This window comes from Giraffa tippelskirchi, chromosome 13 (assembly GCF_054371585.1).
Source record: "Giraffa tippelskirchi isolate mGirTip1 chromosome 13, T2T-mGirTip1v1.2.pri, whole genome shotgun sequence".
In the NCBI taxonomy this organism is placed as follows: domain Eukaryota; kingdom Metazoa; phylum Chordata; class Mammalia; order Artiodactyla; family Giraffidae; genus Giraffa; species Giraffa tippelskirchi.
In genome coordinates, this window is record NC_137287.1 from 106,762,355 (window position 1) to 106,777,516 (window position 15,162).

Genomic DNA, 15,162 nt, shown 5'->3' on the forward strand with positions numbered 1-15,162 from the left:
ACGGGCTCTCGCGAGAAGCAGCTCCTAATTCCAGTCCGGAGCAGCGGAAATATCGCGAGATTTAAGCCTCGGGCCCCCAGCGACCATGGCCCAATCTCGCGCAATGATTGCGCCACAGATATTCCCATCCCCCACTCAGAAAGGCGCCTTTGAGTCCCTACTCCGGATCGGCGTCCACATCTCGCGAGATCGCGCAAGCTGCTAGCGCAAAGACAGTTGGTACACGTACTGTCAATCTTTCAGAAAACTCATCACTGAGTGGAGTTCAGTGGTCGCTGCCTCCTCGTGGCACCGCCCCAGAGCTATCAGAAGGTTTCTGAGTTGCCGGCTGCCCCCTCCCATGGGCCTCCCACCCAGGTGTCTGTCAAGGTCGCCGTAAACCAATCTAGAACATAGGGCTCTAGAATAAAACGAAAACGCTGTTATACGGATTATCTGCCAAGGGTGAAGACGGAGTGAAAAACAAGCAAGAGAGAAGATGAAAAGAGACGTTCAGGGGTAGGGGGCTAAGAGCGTGAAACAAAAAGTTAGATTTCTCGGCCTGTGGAGCCAGTGGACCAGGCACTGCGTTGACTGCCTAGCTTCAAAATACCCTTGGAAGTAGTGGGCAAAGGCAAAGAGAAGGTGAAAAAACGATACATCCCTTGGCAGTGGTCCAGGTCTGGTGCCCCTCGAATTTATAATCTGACCTTGTGTGGGGGTTGCTATTGTTTCTTCAGAAATGTACCCCATTCCCCTGAGTATGTATTCAATGGACAAGAAACTGAGCAAACGCCAGGACATGGTGAAGGACAAGGAAACCTGCATTATATGGGCTCGCAAAAAGTTGGACACGACTTAGCGAGTGAACAAGAATCCCCCTGGGACTTGGCTCCTTGCACCTGAAGTCTCCCAGATGCTTGGCAGTTAGAATGTACAGTCACCACTTGTTTGGTCTACGCGGTGAAAGAGCGGAGAGCAGAGAGGTCATTGTCTACAAGACTTTAAACTCTAAGACAAAAATGGTTGAAAAAATTTAGAGAGAAAAAAATTAAAAGCAAAAAAATCTTGAGAGAAAATATAGAAGTCTGTTGACAGCTTAATAATTGACTGCAAAGATTTGAGATGAGTTTGTGTAGCTGCTCCAATACTGTGACCTTGGACAAGTAAATGAACGTCCCCTCCATTTCTTCCTGTGAAGAAGAGTGTAATTACTAAACTTCTTGTTAGTGAGGAAGGCAAGTAATGCTCGCTAGTGAATTCTCAGCACTTAGCCAGATGCGCAGGTAGAAATTCATTAGATCAATGAATGGATGAATGAAGGCCTAATAGTATAGTAAGGATTGAATGATGTAATAGCCTCTTTTGCCATGTAAAATGCCTGGCAAATATTTAATCCTCAAAAGAGTTAACTTCTATTATCTCTAAATAAAATATTTAGAGGAAATCTTGGTGTAAAGAGGCTTTGCATTTCAGAACAACTTTGCACTTAGGTGTTTCTTTTAGAGAATTAATACATTTTGCATAATTAGTAATATTCCCTTAACTTCTTTTCCTGAAAACTCAGATACTCTTCTCATTTTTTGAATGTTGAAAATCATCACATTATATTGAAACAATTATTTTAGAAAAGACAAGCTAAGCTTTGCCTTTCCCTTTAATTCTAGTGTTGTGACTTGTTAACTGTGAAAATATTAAAACATAGATGGTGGTCCCTACTTAATTTTGTTTGTTTGTTTGAGAATATGACTGCACAGAAGATGACTTTAACCTCCAGACTTCTTATTTGAGAAGAGAAATATTTTAAGCTCTAAGTTACTTGAGTATTGAATATCCCTTAAATTGTTTTCTGTTCCAGAATGATCAGAGTGACCCTGGCAATTTAGCACGCAAACAAGAAACACCAACTGGAAAACTCAGTCTCTAAAATGAAAGTATTTTTATGTATTTAAAAAGAAATATTAAAAATATGATATGCTTTTTATTCACCATGCAAAACCTCTCTCACTCTGGGTCATGGACTCTTTCCCCTTTCATCATTATGTTCTCAAGTCTTTTGCCTCGAAGGTAGTTGGGTTAAATCATCGCCACCAAGAATATCATTCTATCTTAAAACTTGTGAAGAGACCACAGGCTAACTAAGGGCCTGGGATAAAGAAGGTAACAGATATTATGCTTAGAGAATTTGGCTGATAATTAAATATATTTTGCCAATGTGAGTTTTTTAACGTTCATGTATGACTTTTATGGACAGAAGATGCTATTTTTCATACTTGCATTTTAAAAGTTAACATTCAACATATAGAATAAGTGCGTGTTAATCTAGTTTCCTTGAGACTTAAAGACTTAGAAAAATTGCTTTATTTATAAATCTAACTAGAATATTAGAATCATCTTCACTTTTTCTGTTAATATTGAGTTGAATTCAAACTGAATGGACTAAACTCCCTTCAAAAAATCAGTCTCATTTATGTTAGATAAATTTCCTCAAATTTAGTATGCTTTTGTCAGTTTAATATGGTGTGGAGTTTTTGGGGGTTTTTTTGATGTATTATTTTTGAGTACTTTAAAACTTTTCCAAGTATATAAACTCTTCTAAACCTAAAAAATTAAAATCACAAATATAGTGTTTTAAATTTTCTTAAAATATTCTGATGTAGTCTCATACTTTTCCAATTAAAATGACAAATCTCATCAGTTACTTAATCACATTTTTTACCTGAATTTCTAGTACACCAAGTTTCTTTAAACATTACAATTTAAATACAGAAATGTATAAAGTGGGTTTCCCTGGTGGCTCAGATGGTAAAGAATCCACCTGCAATGCAGGAGACCCTGGTTAGATCTCTGGGTCAGGAAGGTCCCCTGGAGAAGGGAATGGCTACCAACTCCTATATTCTTGCCTGGAGAATTCCCTGGACAAAAGAGCCTTGCAGGCTACAGTCCTTGGGGCCACAAAGAGTCAGACACAATTGAGTGACTAACATATAACATATATATGTACAAAGTATTCTTAATCTTAATATGAAAATTTTAAGTCTTTAAATTGAAATTTCCCTGTGTAAAAAGATGCTTGTAACAGAAAGGTTTTATTATCTCAAAAAATTTTGATATTAACATTCCAAGAGAATTCAGATATTATCTCAGAGGACCAAGGTTTCTGATTGGCCAGAGTTTCTGACCTGAACCAACAACTGCATACTTTACCTGACAGATTCCAGCAATTCTTGAGCCACAGGGGACACTATAAACTTTCTTTTTTCCCTCTAAGTCTCTGTAACAATGAGAAACTTAATCCCATTTCATACTAGTGTAGGTAATTTTGCCAGCCTTATGAATTTTGCCTGATTTGGAAGGATCAAATCATCCCCCTCCACCCTCATCTGGACTTGATTGTATAATCAATCTACTTAAAGATTGAATTTGGCATTCATTTCAAATACTTGCCTGTCTACTGGCCATAATGTCAGGAGCATTGTAGTGACATATCCAAAAGGAATTTGCATAAATTTGTCCTTAAGAGAAGAGCTGTTTCATGGGTATATCACCAGCCACTTGTTTGTCCATCTGTCCATCCCATGATAAAAAAGATTATGCAAGAACACTATTTATTTCTTGGCCACACCACCCAGCTTGTGAGATCTCAGTTCCCTGATCAGAGGTTGAACCTGGAATTCTAACTACTAGGCCACGAGGGAGCTCCCTCAAAAAACTATTTAAAAAACAAACATTATTTTAGATTAAACATAAAAATTGCAAAAATTTAATAAGCTATAACAAATTTAGAACATTCCTTCAGAGGTTTGTTTGATTGAAGTATGTTGTTCTAGGTTCAGTATATATTGATTCAAAATTTTTATAGGTTATACTACATTTATAGTTATTATAAAATATTCTCTATATGCCCTGTGCTGTACAATATATCCTGATAGCTTATTTATTTTATAGAGAACAGTTAGTACCTCTTTATAGCCCTGTTTTGCCCCTCCCCTTTTGTTTTTGGCTGCCCTGGGTCTTCCTTGAGCTGCATGAGCTTCTCCTGATGTGGTGCATGGGTTCTGGTGTGAGAACTTAGTTGCCTCATCACATGTGGCATCTTAGTTCCCCAACCAGGGATAGAACCCAGGCCCCCTGCATTGGAAGGCAGATTCTTAACCACTGGACCCCCAGGGGTGTCCCCGTCCCCTTTTCTTTTAGAGTTTTATCTGTGAAATGTGCCATTTACTGATTCATTCTGTGCTTAGTACCTTTTGAATTTTTGGCACTCAGTGGACAATTTGTGAGGACCAAATAAGTAAAAAACACAATTTCTTTCCTTTAAGACTTTCCAGTTTAGTTAGAGAACTTTTTTTTTTTTAATTTAATTTTTTTTTGCCACACCACGTGGCTTGCAGGATCTTGGTTACCTGGTCAGGGGTTGAACCTGGGCCCTTGGCAGTGAGAATTCAGAGTCCTTAACCACTGGACTGCCACGGATATGTTTGGGATAGTGTTTTGTACTAAGATTTTACACAGACTCAATCCCTTGACTATCATAGAATTAATAATAGCATGATTATATAGTTCTACACAGTTTACAAACCATTTTCTATACGTTCTCATTTATTCCTCTAAATGTTGTTTATTTACTTGAATTGGATTAAATAAATTGATGGGTTCAGACTATGATGGAAATGATCACAGAATCTTCTACAAAGAACTGACTGACATAAGTCATCAGAGCAATTAAGGTGTGATTTTTTTTAATTTTACTATGAAAATTATCAAACAGGCTGAGAAAATAATACATATGCTTACCAATTATTTTAAATTTAACATTTTTCAATATTTGTTTTACTACATATCTATTCATCTGCCTATCCCTCTTTCCATCCAGGTATCCAGCTTAATTTTTTAATGCTTTTCAAAATTTCAGACATTAATGCATACCATATCTAAACTCTTCAGCATTGCGTATTTTTAACTAGAGTTTAGTGTTTAGTTCTCAGTTGCTAAGTTGTGTCCAACTCTTTGCAACCCCATGGACTCTAACCCACCAGGCTCTTCTGTCCATGGAATTTTCCAGCCAAGAATAAATGGAGTGGGTTGCCATTTCCTTCTCCAGAGAGTTTAGTAGTTGTTCACATTTGTGTTTTTTTTTTTAGTGAGATAAATTTTACATACAATGAAATGAAAAATCTTAATTGGACTAATATATGAGTTTTCACAAATGCATATAAGTTAGACAATATTAATTTTCTTTAAAATGAAGGCATGGCAGAAGCAAGCTTAGAGGACCACAAAAGCAATATATTTTATTCCAAAATATTATGATTCAACAACCAGAGAAATGTATAAAACATTGAAAATTAAGAGGCAGAGTATTGTTTAAAACATCTGCTAACAGAAGCAAAAAGAAATACAATCAAACATAATGTTGCAAAAGATTTGGAATTTAAGCAAATCTACCAACGGAGAGGAAGATTCTGCTGACAAGGCATCACAAGATGGAGATACACCTTGAAAGTGATGGATGAAAAACCAAAGAATCATCAAGCCACAGTGATTTTAAATGAAAAGCATGTAATTCCATGATGATATGAGTGAATGAAAATTAATAGCCCAGAAAGACAACATCTCTGAAAGGGTGTATCTAATAGACTCAATTTTTCTGGTTGTTTTTGAGCAAGAAAAAAAAGTCCTTAACAGTCGTTTTCTGGAGGAGACCCAAAGGGACATGACGTGCACAAACATCTCTAAATAAGCAAGTCCTAACTCAATATAGAGATGAAGCATCAGAGTTGGAATATGGGCAGTGTGAACATGACTTTTGTGCAGTTGCTGTAAAAGAAAGGAGATTTTGGTGAGAAAGAACTTTCTAGACATTGCTGTGTGAATGTAAAATGGTACAACTGTTGTAGAAAACAATTCGGCAGCTCCTCAAAAAGTTAAGTATAGAATTATCATGCTGCTGCTGCTGCTAAGTCGCTTCAGTCGTGTCCGACTCTATGCAACCCCATAGACTGCAGCCCACCAGGCTCCGCCGTCCCTGGCATTCTCCAGGCAAGAACACTGGAGTGGGTTGCCATTTCCTTCTCCAATGCATGAAAGTGAAAAGTGAAAGTGAAGTCGCTCAGTCGTGTCCAACTCTTCTCAACCCCATGGACTGCAGCCTACCAGGCTCCTCCGTCCATGGGATTTTCCAGGCAAGAGTACTGGAGTGGGGTGCCATTGCCTTCTCCGATTATCATATGACCCAGCAATTCCACTTCTAAGTATAGACCCAAGAGAATTGAAAGCCTGTTTTCAAACAAATACCTGTACACAAATATTCATAGCAGTATTATTCATAATAGCCAGAAATGAACTCAACACAAATGTCTATCAAGTGATAACTATATAAACTAAAAGTGGTATAGCCATACAGGAGAGTATTATTCAGCCATGAAAAAGGTTGAAGTACTGATACTTGCTACCAAGTCGATGAACCTCAAAAGCATTATGCTAAATGAAAGATGCTAGACACAAAAGTCACCTAATTCCATGTATATGAAACATTTAAAATAGATAAATTCATAGAGACAGAAAACAGCAGACTAGTCATTTCCAAGGACTAAGAAGAAGGAGGAGTGGGGAATAACTACTTAATGAGTATGAGATTTCCTTTCAGAGTGTTGAAATTGCTCTGGACCTAGCAACTGGAGATGGTTGCACAACATTATGAATGTAGGAAATGCCAAAAAATGTATAGTTCAGCATGACTCATTGTTAATTTTCTTTTGTGTTATATGAATTTTGCCTCGATTTAAAAAAGGAAAGAAAGGAGAAGGGTCATCTAAGGACCCCTAGACTCTATAACAAAATGCTGCAGGGAGATAAAAGTCCCCCAAATCCCTGGTTTCTAGATCACATCATATGTTTCCCTATTTTCAGGATATTGAAATAATTTCTTTTTTTAAATTATTATTTATTTTTGGCTATATTTGGTCTTCAGTGTTGCACATGGGCTTTCTCTAGTTGCAGTGCCCTGGCTTCTCATTGCAATGGCTTCTCTTGTAACGGAGCATGGGCTCTAGGCATGCAGGCTCAGTAGTCGCAGCATGTGGTTGTAGCTCAAAGACTCCAGAGCACAGATTCAATAGTTGTGGTACGTAGGCTTAAGTGACTCAAGGCATGTGAAATTTTCCTGGACCAGGGATTGAACCCATATCTTCTGAACTGGTAGGCAGATTCCTCACCACTCGACCACCAGAGAAGTCCATTTATTTATCTTATAACTGGAAATTTGTATCTTTTGACTTCCTTCACCCCATTCCCTCTCCCCTGAACTCCTTGCCTCTGTTAACCACAAATCTGATCTCATTCTCTATGTTTGTTTGCTTTTTGTTGTTTTCTTAACTTTTTATTTTGTACTGGGGTATAGCTGATTAACTATGTTGTGATAGTTTCAGGTGAACAGCAAAGGGACTCAGCCATACAGATACATGTATCCATTCTCCCTCAAACTTCCCTCCCATCCTGGCTACCACAAAACACTGAGCAGAAAAAAAAAAAAAAAACTGAGCAGAGTTCTCTGTGCTATACAGTAGGTCCTTGTCGGTTACCCATTTTAAAGAAATGTTTGCTTGGTTTTTTTTCTTTTTTTAATATATATTTTTCTTTATTTACTTATTTGGCTGTGTCAGGTCTTAGTTGTGGCATGTAAGATCTTTAGTTGTGACATGTGGGATCAAGTTCTCTGACCAGGAATCAAACCTAGGCCTCCTGCTTTGGGAGTGCAGAGTCTTAACCACTAGACCACCAAGGAAGTCCCATGTTTGCTTGTTTTTGATGTATAATTGACCTACAAGACTATGTTAGTTACTGTTACACAATATAATGATTTAACATTTCTATATGCTTCAAAATATACACCTTGATAAGTCTAGTTATTACCTGTTGCCTTACAAAGATATTACATAATTATTGACTATATTCTTCACACTATATTTCATACCCATGACTCATCTATTTTGCAACTGAAAGTTTGTATGTCTCAATCTCCTTATTTATTTCTCCCCACTCCCAATCTCCTTTCCTTCTGGAAACCAATTTGTAATTTTACAATGCTTACAGGATCAGTCTCGTTAGCATTGACTGCCCAGTGACTCCTTCACAAAGGTCTTGGTCCCAACCCCTCTGAGTTCAGAGACACAAGCACACACCAAGTATGGCCTTCTCTTCAGAGGTTTGTTTCGGTTCTGTTTAGCTTCCTAAACAGAAGCTAAACACTTCCTCTAAGTGTATGTGTTTTAATCATTCCAACCTCTTCCCTTTGCTCCCTCAGCCCTAAGCGTTGTAGGGGTTCCTACAATTAACAATTACTGCCTTCACGATAGCTTAGATTTCTTCTTCAGTTACATGGTTGACAATCCATTATATCAAATTGTCTCTCTTCAGATAATAGGTGGTCTCTACTTCCCTCCATGAACTTGACTAATACATGAAAGTGAGTGAAAGTCATTCAGTTGTGTCCAACTCTTTGCAACCCTATGGACTACATAGTCCACATAATTCTACAGGCTAGAACACTGGAGTGGATACCCTTTCCTTTCTCCACATCTTCCCAACCCAGGGATCAAACCCAGGTCTCTTGCATTGGGGAAGGATTCTTTACCAGTTGAGCCACCAGGGAAGCCCAAGAATGCTGGGTTGGATAGCCTATCCCTTCTCCAGCAGACCTGCCTGACCCAGGAATTGAACCGGGGTATCCTGCATTGCAGGCAGATTCTTTCACCAGCTGAGCTATCAGGGAAGCTCTTCAAGGTTCAGCTCAAATGCTACCTTCTTTTCCAATTACCCTCAGTTAAAATTATACCTCCACTTAATTCTTAGTGCCCTTCTTAAGGTCTATAGGCTTTGTTTTCATAATCATATGCCAAGTCACACTCATATATCTAATAATAAAATTGCCCTACAATTACACTGAAGCACCTTCACTCAGAATAATCATGTGGAATATAATAGATTCACCCAACAACTCTAATAGAGAAGGGTAGGTATGGAGCAAGCGAGAGAAGATATGGGCTCTCATCTGTTCCCCTACACAGTACAGCTCTGTTCAATTTACTTAAACTCACAGTTGTTTCAGTTTCCCCAGCCTCATAGACTGATCTGAGGATTAAGTAAAATAATATGCAGAAGATTTAGTAAGATAATGTATGTGAAGCGCTTACAGTGGCCTAACTCATAGGAAGAACTAAAAAGCCTCTTGAAAGTGAAAGAAGAGAGTGAAAAAGTTGGCTTATAGCTCAACATTCAGAAAACTAAGATCATGGCATCCGGTCCCATCACTTCATGCCAAATAGATGGGGAAACAATGGAAACAGTGAGAGACTTTATTTTCTTGGACTCCAGAATCACTGTAGATGGTGACTGCAGCCATGAAATTAAAAGACGCTTGCTCCTTGGAAGAAAAGCTATGACCAACAAAGACAGCATATTAAAAAGCAGAGATATTACTTTGCCAACAAAGGTCCGTCTAGTCAAAGCTGTGGTTTTTCCAGTAGTCATGTATGGATGTGAGAGTTGGACTATAAAGAAAGCTGAGAGCTGAAGAATTGATGCGTTTGAACTGTGGTATTGGAGAAGACGCTTGAGAGTCCCTTGGACTGCAAGGAGATCCAACCAGTCCATCCTAAAGGAAATCAGTCCTGAATATTCATTAGAAGAACTGATGCTGAAGCTGAAACTCCAGTACTTTGGCCACCTGATATGAAGAATTGACACATTGGAAAAGACCCTGATGCTGGGAAAGATTGAAGGCAGGAGGAGAAGGGGGTGACAGAGAATGAGATGGTTGGATGGCATCACTGATTCAGTGGACATGACTCTGAGTAAACTCTGGGAGTTGGTGATGGACAGGGAAGCCTGGTGTGCTGCAGTCTATGGGGTCTCAAAGAGTCCTGACTGAGCGACTGAACTGAACTGGGCTGAACCCACAGGAAATAGTCAATAAATGTGAAAAAAAAAAAAACATAAGTTGTTCAGTTCAGTTGCTCAGCCGTGTTCGACTCTGTTGTTCCATGTCCAGTTCTAACTGTTGCTTGCTGACCTGCATACAGGTTTCTCAAGAGACAGATCAGATGGTCTGGTATTCCCATCTCTTTCAGAATTTTCCACAGTTTATTGTGATCCACACAGTCAAAGGCTTTGGCATAGTCAATAAAGCAGAAATAGATGTTTTTCTGGAACTCTCTTGCTTTTTTGATGATCCAGTGGATGTTGGCAATTTGATCTCTGGTTCCTCTGCCTTTTCTAAAACCAGCTTGAACACCTGGAAGTTCACGGTTCATGTATTGCTGAAGCCTGGCTTGGAGAATTTTGAGCATTACTTTACTCGCGTGTGAGATGAGTGCAATTGTGTGGTAGTTTGAGCATTCTTTGGCATTGCCTTTCTTTGGGATTGGAAGGAAAACTGACCTTTTCCAGTCCTGTGCCACTGCTGAGTTTTCCAGATTTGCTGGCGTATAGAGTGCAGCACTATCACAGCATCATCTTTTAGGATTTGAAATAGCTCAACTGGAATTCCATCACCTCCACTAGCTTTGTTTGCAGTGATGCTTTCTAAGGCCCACTTGACTTCACATATTGTGAGTTATTATTTTTGCTATTAGTTTATGGTTTATCCAGCTATGTGTTCCAAAGTCTTTTTTTTTTTTTTTAAGTTAAAAAATAATGCCTAGGTACACTTATCACCCAGGCTTCAGCAATACACAAACCGTGAACTTTCAGATGTTCAAGCTGGTTTTAGGAAAGGCAGAGGAACCAGAGATCAAATTGCCAACATCCGTACAGACATATGTATACATACTAGTGTATATGTATACACATACATACTAGTGTATGTATAAAATAGAACTCAGAACCTGCACTATAGCACAGGGAATGTTATTCATTGTCCTGTGGTGACCTAAATGGGAAAGAAATAGAAAAAAGAGGGTATGTATGTATACATATAGCTGATTCATTTTGTTGTACGGCAGAAACTAATACAACACTGTAAAGCAACTGTACTCTAATAAAAATCATTTTAAAAAAATGGGAGCATGGGGACTTCTCTGGGGGTCTAGTGGTTAAGAGTCCATGCTTCAAACGTAGGGAGCATGGGTTCAGTGTCTGGTCAGGGAACTGGGATCCTGCATGCCATGTAGCTTAGCCAAAAATAAATAAATAAAAAAGGATGGCATACTTATACCCTCTTTTCACTTATTTTTCTCCATAGCCCTTGTCATCATCTGACATACCATATATTTTATTTATTTATTTGTTCATTATTTATCTCCCACAATTAGACTATAAAGTTCATGAAAGCAGAGATTTTTGTTTATTTTATTTGTTGTTATATCCCTAGGGCCTGGAATACTACCAAAGACTACTAATCGTGTGCTGATAAATTTGCTCTTAAAAAAGGTCTGATGTTTGCCAATGTTCATGGTGTAAATATTTTCACTAGGGCCTATTTTAAGCTGCCAACTGAATATTTATTAATAATAATCAGCTGTTACAAGCCAGTACAGGCCGACTCCAGCATCCCACTGAATGTCTGTGACACTGAATGGGTTGTTTAACCTGTCTTAAGTTCTGTTTTCTTAGTGAAATATCTGTGGGATAATAATAGAACCTGTTTTGGGGGCTTACCTGGTGGCTCAGTGGTGAAGAATGCACCTGCCAATGCAGGAGACACGAGTTCGATCCCTAGTCCGGGAAGACCCCCATGCCTCTGAGCAACTAAGCCCATGCCCCACAGCTATTGAGCCTGTGCTCTAAAGCCCGGGAACCACAACTACTGAGGCCTCACACTACAATTACTGAAGCCCTCACACCCTAGAGCCTGTGCTCTGCAACAGGAGAAGCCACTGCATTGAGAAGCCTGTGCACCACAACTAGAGAGTAGCCCCTGCTCAATGCAACTAGAGAAAAGCCCACACAGTGACAAGAACCCAGCACAGTCAAAAAATAAATTAAAATCAATCAAAAAATAGAGAACCTGTTTTATAAAATTGTGGCATAAGTTAAATGAGTTAATACAAGTAAAGCACACAAATCAGTGGCTGACACATAGTTTAATTTTAGTACATATTTAGTAAATGTACTTTTCTCCACATCCCACCAACGTTGATTTGTCATTTCCAATTATTTTTGCTATATTTTCCAATGTTTGTAACTGATTGAACAAGTCAGTCAAGTTCTATGGTATTATTTGATCCATGGCCACCTAGTTTGTTGGCCATGGTTTGCTAGTAACCAAACATTATGTATAGAATTTTGGCAAACATTTTTCAAAATGTTGATATTATTGTATTTCCTCCTGTGTTTTGTGACTGTTCATTGATTTTGACCACTTACCCATTGGCAATTCAGCTATAATGGAGTGGAATCGAGTTACCCACTGAGAGTTTGGGAAGCAAAAAGGAGTTCAGGAAGCATAACTGTCCATCCTATAGCACTTTCTCGATCTGCTCCAGAAGTCTCCAATTGCTTGTATCTCCCTGCCTTGAAACGTCTATCTGGAAAGATGTCTGTGTTTTACTTCCTTAGAAGTAAAGGAAGTAAAGTCTCCTTTACTTTCCTTTAGAAGGTTCATCTTGATCTTGCCCACCCTTGCCAGACTCAGTCAATCCCTCATTATTACTTCTTTTAAGCTATAATTTGGTTTATTGCTTATGCATTTGCCTTCACTACGAGATTGTGAGCCACTCTGGGACTATCAACAACTGCTTCTCCTTTATTTCTATCCCCCAGCTCCTAACATCCTGCCTGGAATGTGCTAGTTGCTTAACTACTATTTGTTGAATTGGTTGATGTTGCTTTGAAGACACACCAGTACAGAGCCAAAGTAAGGAAGGATGAAAGAACTTCTCAGAAATAAAGCACATTGCCCAATGACAATTAAGTATAGAACAAGCAGGGCATGTCCTTACACAGACTGGAATTCTTCATGATTTGAAAGTGGGCTGTGTGGGTGAGTTGGAGAGTCAGAGGAGATTCCATTGGAAAGATGGATAAGGGCTAATTTGTGAAGAGATTTCTATGCTCTCCTAATAACAGTAGCAACGGCATGCCGGAGCAGACTCATACCAGTTTATGATTCAATAAGTGCCCAGGAATTTAGTGAGCTGATTGATCTCATATTGGCAGTCTTAAATCAGCCAGAGTGTGAATATTTATACCACAGATATCACAAATTCTACAACTCAATCTTTTCTTTTTTTCTCAGAGAGTTAGTTGTTCATAAACTACTGAAAAGTTTTGGATATCATATTTAAAAGGTTAAATCTCATAAGATTATTATAAAGATTAAATGAGAAAATTCATAGGTGACATATTTAGAATACCTGGTGTAATGGAAGTACTAAAAAAATACTGTTTAATTTTATTATTCATGCAAAATGTTAAACACCTATTTTGTGCTGGGTATCATCCCATGCACTGGGGATATAGCAGTAAACAAAACAAAGTCCCTGACCTCAGGAATTTTTTAAATTCTGAAGATATGAAACAGATTATTAACAAAAAATACATATGTAATATGCCAGATGGTGATAAGTGCTTTGAAGAAGAATAAATGAGATTAAGGGAGAGAGAGAAAGACAGGATACTGTTGTATTTAGAGAGGCAGCTTCTATGACAAAAAAATAAAACACTTGAACAGAGACCAGAAAGAAACAAAGTGCTAAGTTTTATGAGTATCTGAGGGTAGATTTTTCCAGGTAGGGGGAACAGCAAGTACAAAACCCTAGGTAGAAGTGAACTTAGCGTGCTCAAGAAAAAGCAAGGATGCTCATGCAACTGGAGTGAGCAAAGCAGAGAGAAGAGAATTGGAGGTCAGAGACCTGGGGAACACAAGAGGCAGATCACGGATGGCTGGTGGGTAAAGATTTTGGATTTACTTTCAGTTAAAGAGGGGACAACATTAGAGGGACTTGTGTAGGGGAGTGGATGATATGATTATTTTAAAAGTATTTTTAAAATATATTTATTTTTTTGGCTGTGCTGAGTCTCAGTTGCATCACAAGGGATCTTCCATCTTCATTGCGGCATGTAGGATCCTTTAGTTGTGGCAGGTAAACTCAGTTACAGCATGTGGATTCTAGTTCCCTGACCAGAGATTGAACCCCAGCCCCCTGCATTGGGAACTCGGAGCCTTAGCCACTGGACCAACAGGGAAGTCCCAACCTGTTTTTAAAGCATCACTTTATTTATTACTACTGTTATGTTAGAATGGCAATTTGAATAATTTGGAGAATAGGCCAGATTGGGGAGAGTTTGAGGGCAGAGGAACAAGAGGAGACTCTCCTCAGAATCTGGTTAGTTTAGGATTAATAAGCATGAGATCTGTAATTAAACTGTTGGTACTTAAATTATCCTTAGTGATATGACCTTAGACAAGTAACTTCTCTGGGCCTCCATTACAAGGGACTTTCTTCAAGGGTTATTAAATGAAATAATGTAATTTATTATGATGAAATAATTCATAATGAAATAATTCACTTAGCACAGTGTCTAGCAAACAATGAAAATTCAATAAATATTGTCATTATTTTTTTTTTTCCAAAAGGGATAAAAATTTGAAGCAGAATTGGAAGGGGAGACAGGCAAAGGTAGGTGTGGTATGCAGAGATATAAGGGAAATTTGGAAAATCTGTAGGAAATATAACTTATTTCTCCATTTGGCCAGTGATTTTACCCCAACTTATGTGGTGGGACGACACAGGCTCTCTAGGGCAGGGAGAGTTCAAAGCGGACAAGAGCCAGTGCTCTCTGTATTCATAAGGTTTCAGCATTTGGAGTTTCATGGCCCCTTTAGTTTCTACTTTAGTCAGGTTTCTATTTTACCTCCTACAGTAAAAAGGCTCCCCTGGAAATAGAAGGAGATGAGTGGGAAGAGAAGTGGTGATGATTCAGCATGTAGGTTAAATAAACCTTTGAAAAGCATAAAGGCCTTGAAAAAGCTTATGAAGTAGAGAAGGTAAAAAAAAAAAAGACCAGGCTATAGGCAAGGATATCAGAGAAAGTAGAATAAGGTGTGAGTGAACCTGTGATTACCTGTTTTTCCATAATTGTCATTCAGGGACTTTCTTTGGTGATAACTATTTCCAGCCTAGAATTTGGAATTGAGATTGCACTTAAGATACTTTTTAGGCCCAGGGGAACTATGGGCTA

The 15,162-nt window shown here is 38.5% G+C and overlaps 1 long non-coding RNA gene across 1 annotated transcript; it reads left to right on the plus strand.

The window, feature by feature from the left end:
• Positions 1-32: 32 nt before the first annotated feature.
• On the plus strand, positions 33-14,606 carry LOC145533168 (uncharacterized). The gene is made up of 4 exons (XR_014073899.1): positions 33-1,217; positions 1,838-2,139; positions 12,742-13,866; positions 14,558-14,606. It is a non-coding gene; the product is annotated as an uncharacterized LOC145533168 (long non-coding RNA).
• Positions 14,607-15,162: the final 556 nt, after the last annotated feature.